Below are 5,943 nucleotides of genomic sequence, written 5' to 3' on the forward strand. Positions count from 1 at the left end.
CCCGTAGCCTTGGTGTTATCAGCACCACACTCTCCCGAGTGAGCCACAGGCCGGCCCCAAACACAATTGATTTTTGTGTTGATATTGCCTCATGCAACTTTACTGAATTTGTTTATTAGTTCTAACAGTGTTTTGTATGGAATCTTTAGAGTTTTCCATATAAAAGATCATGTCATCTGCAAACAGAGATAATTTTCCTTCTTCTTTTCCAATTTGTATGACTTTTATTTCTTTTTCTTGCCTAATTCCACTGGCTAGGACTTCCAATACTATGTTGGATAGAAGTGAGAAGAGTAGGCATTGTTGTCTTGTTCCTGATCTTAAAGGAAAGGCTTTCAGTTTTTCACTACTGGGTATGACGTTAGCTGTGGGCTTTTCATATATAGTCTTTATTATGTTGAAGTAGTTTCCTCTTATTTCTAGTTTGATGAGTGTTTTTATCATAAAGGAATGTTGATCTTATCAAATACTTTTTCTGCATCAATTAAGATGATCATGTATTTTTGATCCTTTATTCTGTTAATGTGGTGTATTACATTGATTGATTTTTGTATGTTGAGCCATCTTGCATTCCAGGAACAAATCCTGCTTGGTCATGGTATATAAGTCTTTTAATGTGCTGCTGAATGCTGTTTGCTAGTATTTTTGCATCACCATTCATCAGGGATTTTGGTCTGTAGTTTTCTTTTCTTGTAGTGTCTTTGCCTGGGTTTGGCATCAGGGTAATAGTGCTGGCCTCACAGAATGAGCTTAGATGTGCTCCCTTCTCTTCAATATTTTGGAAGAAATTGAAGAGGATTGGTGTTAATATTTCTTTAAATATTTGGTAGAATTATTATTACTATTATTTTAATTTTTGCCAGCTACCTGGTAACGAGGATCAAATCCTTGGCCTTGATGTTATCAACATCACACTCTAACCAAATGAACTAACTGGCCAGTCTGGCATTTGGTAGAATTCATCAGTGAAACCATCTGGTCCTGGGCTTTTCTTGGTTGGGAGTTTTTTTCTGCTTTTAAAATAAAATATTTTAATTCTTGTCCTTAGAAACTATAAAAATTATACATGATTTGGAAATCTGTATACATGATTTGGAGACTATATCAAACTATGGCCAAAGAAGAATCATCCATTCTCATTTGTCTGGTCCCTCAGATTCATAATGTCATTAGCTATGATTGTTGTTGCTTGTTGCCTCATATTGTTTTTATCCAAGTATTCGCCATAGTTTACTTTCCTTCCACCATTCTGGACCCCTTTTTCACACACTGAGATGCCACATCTCTCAGACCTGACAGAAATACTGATATTCTGTGCCACACTGTCTTTTCACTGACATCACCCATTTGGTGTAGCTCACTTTCCCCTATTGCCGTATCTCATTTGTTGGCAGAGAAAGTATTGTTACTGAATGTTTTCCTTTCATCTCCCTCATCACTTGCCCATGTCAAGTGTACAGAATTCAGAGATCTTTCAAGAACCAAACTCCTAGCTATTTTGGACTCATGTCTTACAAACTGATGAAGTACCTGCCATCCAGGTTTTCAAAAGATGGCTTCTATTTTTTTTCTTACAAACTGATCTCTAGTCTTTTCCTGATGCTCTTGCCTGGACAGTCTCAAGCCAGGGAATCTGTTGAGAGGTTTTCGGTTACTGATTCCGTCCTCTTGCTATTTACTGGTCTTTCAGACTTTTTTCTTCCTGATTCAATCTTGGTAGGTTGTACGTTTCTAGATATTTTTCCATTTCTTCTAGGCTATCCAATTTATTGGCATACAATTGTTTACAGCATTCTCTTATAATCCTTTTTTCCCCCATGGTATCAGTTTTAATGTCCCCTCTTTCATTTATGATTTTAGTTGTTTGAGTCTTTCTTTTTTTCTTAAATAATCTGAGAGTTTCTCAATTTTGTTACTCTTTTCAAAAAACTAATTCTTAGTTTCATTGATTTTTTTTTTTTTTTTTGTCTTTTTGTCTTTTTTCTGTGTCCAGCAACGGATCGCAACCCTCAGTGTTGCCCCCGTACCGGACCGGGGACCGGCAACGGGATCGCAAGCCTCGGTGTTGCTCCCGCGCCTCGCTCAGCCAGTGAGCGGGAGCCGGTCTGTATGTGGGATCCGAACCCTCGGACGGGAGCACCGCCGTGCTTCCCAAGCGGCGCACTATCCAGTGCGCCACCGGGCCGGCCCAGTTTCATTGATTTTTAATGATTTTTCTCTTCTCAATTTTATTAATCTCTGCTCTACTCTTTATTTCCTTAAGATGGTAAATTTTATGCTATATTTATATATATACATATATATATTTTAATCACAATTTTTTAAAAAAAGTAGATCAGTTTGCCTCGGGTAAGGAATGAGAGTGAAGGATAATTAAAGATCAGGAGAAAACTTTTGAGGGTGATGAATTATCTTGATTGTGGTGATGCTTTCATAGGTATGAATGTATATTAAAACTCATTCAAATTGTATGCTTTATATACGTGTAGTTTATTGTATGTCATCATACCTCAATAAAGATGTCATATTATGAATTTTCTGAAAACATTTCTGAAAATATTTAAATTGGCAGACATACATTATTCCCAATGATCTTTTTTTATTCTAAATATAGTCTATTAAAAATTCTTCAACTAAAAAGTCATTGTGGGTATATTTGTCTCCTTTACTTTACATGATCATAACTCTCCAGTGTTGATCCTAACCTGCTATCACAATTCTGAGTCAATTACTCTCAATATTCTTCAAAAGAAACAGCACTATCAAGGGACTGAAGTTTGACAGAGATATGCTCTCAACCATTTTTCAACTTGACTCTTTCATCGTCGTGTTTTCAGATATTCATCCCATCAAAAGAGGTTGTTCTATGAAATGATATTGTTCTCTTATTTTTTAAGAAGATAGTATTTACAACATTATTGCAGACACTCATATGTTTAACTTCAGAGATTTATTTTTTCAAGAGCTTTATTTAATCAACAATAAAACCAGCAATGATATTGCACTAGCCTGGATGGCTTTAGAATGCTAATTGTGTTGTTGAAATTATACAGTTTAGGGGCCTGCCCGTGGCTCACTCGGGAGAGTGTGGTGCTGATAACACCAAGGCCACGAGTTCAGATCCCATATAGGGATGGCCAGTTGGCTCACTGGCTGAGCGTGGTGCTGACAACACCAAGTCAAGGGTTGGGATCCCCTTACTGGTCATCTTTAAAAAAAAAAAAAGAAAAGAAAAGAAATTATACAGTTTAAACCACAGATATGACTACTTTTATACTAGAACTTTAAAATAATCTAATGCCCCCTTTGTTAAAATAAACTGAACCTAAAACACTACTATGTACTATATAATAGATAAAAGATGTTTCAAGGCAACCAGGCCTAGGTGCAATTTGGCATTTTTCTCTATGGTTCTTAATAATTATCAACATCAGGTTCTTCATTGTTTTTGCCTTCAAAACTAGAAATTCCCCTTGTTTCATCTAATTAATTTCATTATAAACTCATCCACCTTGTACTCATACAGCAACACCAACTCCATATAGTGGCTTCATCTACAATTTAAATCTCAATGTTTCCCATCCTCCCTGTTGAAGGTGATGGCTTCAACATAATTTATTCAACATTTTATCCAAAACATATTCATTGGACATCAAAATATGCGCTAGGCCTCTATTCTAGAGACACAATGGTGAGTAAGAAAAACATAGTCACTCTCATGGAATTTATAGTCCAATTGGGAAGACAGATATTGAAGAAGCAATTACATGATTGATGAGTATTAGGATAAAGAAAGTACAGGATGTTTGCTATAGGAACATTTCTTTCCCCTTAGGGCTTTGGTTGGAAAAACCACCAGGTTAAAAAAATGATTACGTTGTCCCTCCAATTTCCCACTCCTGGCAACCCAAAGGAAAGATTCCACACAGGGAGTATCTGTATCAGAAAGTAACAACAAGTCCCTATGGCTAATTTTTTTCTTCCTTTTTTAGGAAAGTAGGAACATCCTTCTTAGCAATAGGCATACTTCCAACTTCGCTGCTGACTGGGTAATTGTATTTATAACAATTCCCTTAGTTTTCTCTCGGTGGCTACAACAGTTTCCCACACTTTATAAGCTATCCCTCCCTGGGAGATACTCAGAAATTACCCTAAAAAAATTGTTGAATTCCTATGTTTTTAAACAGTAGTTAAGGCAGTTGTTAGACCATATCCACAGATTGGTTTTGTGAGAATCTTGAAGAGATTTTTTTTTTGGTCTTAGATTTCTTGAAATACCTGCGATCTCTAAGTAAAAAAGACCCTCTTGACTTTAAGGCCATGTTTACAAGTCAACAGTACAGAAACATTTTTGCTATGAAAACCATTTGGTAAATGTACAAGCACAGTTAAGCTTGTCAGATAATAAGTAAATGAACAACTTGGAAGTCTTCTGAAGGATCGATGACCAGCCTCAACCCCAGGGTCAACAGCAGCCTAAACAACAGAAAAAGAGGGTCACATCTGCTTAAAAATACAAAAGAGAGATAAGGAGCTTTTCAAAAGGGTAACCTAGGATTATCTTTCAACCAGGACTAAGCCAAATAGAAGATAAATTACATGTTTACATGGAGAATCTTAATAGTATTTACAACTGGCCTAGAGTCCAAGCCCACTTATGTGAGTTACTTTTTCTCTGTTTGTTATCCTAGGTCATAGCAGATGGAAGAGGGGCTTTGGCACCCAAGTCTTACCCAGCTACTTAACATCCCTGGTGTGTAGGGGTGAAACTGCGAGCTACTTCATCATTTCTATTGAGTCTATAATTCTTTTGATTGACAAGGACAAAAATTGTCCTGGCAATAGACCAGAAGTAATCAGGCAGTGCGTTTGAGTGAATGTTAGTGCCTTATGGTAGAAAGAGCCTGAACCATTGGAAAATCATTTGACCCCTCTAGGACTCATTTTTCTTGTTTTTAAAATAGATTAGATTAGAATGATGCACATCTGAATCACTTGTGATACTTGTTCAAAGGAGAGATTTCCTCCCTCCCCCTTACACCCTGCTGCCCCAAAGATTCTGATGAGTGATCGCCTGGGGATGGGGCAGGAGGGCAGAAGTGGGGGTAAGGATGAAAGTGAGTTGAGATGCATTTTCTACGCTGGTGATTCTGTTGGGTGACTAGTCAAGTTCTGCTCCAAAGTGCTCAGGGATGAGTTTTAGTGAACAAGGTTAATATTCCACAAGTCGTATACTAGTATTATTTTACATAAGTCTTAGAATCTGTGCTGAAAATATAATATCTGTTGCTCTTTCCTCTCATCTCCCAAAGACTAATCTGGGTTGACTCCAGGGTTACAAATAGTAATAATAATAATAAAGTAAATACAATTTACAATATGACAGGCACTATTCTCAACACTTTGTAAGTCTTCATATAATTCTCGTAACAGCCCATTGAGATAGGGTATTATTATAAGACACATTTTACAGATGAAGAAACCAAGGCACAGAAGAGAAGTCAAGTAACTTACATATGGTAACAGTAACACAGGTAACAAAATGTACCAGCTGGGGTCTGGCTGGCTTGGGGGAACTTTCTGTCTGGAGAAACCCAAATTGCTTACCTCTAACATTGGGTGGCGGCATGGTTTTATGGAAGAAGTCCAGGTGTTGGCATCAGACACTTATTGAAGCTCTGGCACTACCACTCACTAGCTATGTGGCTTGGCTGGCCTTACTCAGGCTTGCTAAGTATCTTAGTTCAGGCTGCTGTAAGAAAATATCATAGAATGGGTGGCTTAAACAACAGAAATTTATTTCTTACAGTTCTGGAGGTTGGGAAGTCCAAGATCAAGGTGCTGGCCAATTTGGTTTCTGGTAAGGGGTTTCTTCCTGGTTTGCAGATGGCAACCTTGCTGTATCCTCACATATCAAGGTGGGGGGGGGGGCTGGTCTCTCCT

At 37.6% G+C, this 5,943-nt stretch overlaps 1 pseudogene; it reads right to left on the reverse strand.

The window, feature by feature from the left end:
* Positions 1 to 1,126: 1,126 nt before the first annotated feature.
* The window catches only part of LOC103600560, a 26,151-nt pseudogene continuing 21,334 nt past the window's right edge, over positions 1,127 to 5,943 (reverse strand).

The sequence above is a fragment of the Galeopterus variegatus genome, unplaced genomic scaffold, assembly GCF_000696425.1.
Source record: "Galeopterus variegatus unplaced genomic scaffold, G_variegatus-3.0.2 Scaffold3383, whole genome shotgun sequence".
Classification (NCBI taxonomy): Eukaryota; Metazoa; Chordata; class Mammalia; order Dermoptera; family Cynocephalidae; genus Galeopterus; species Galeopterus variegatus.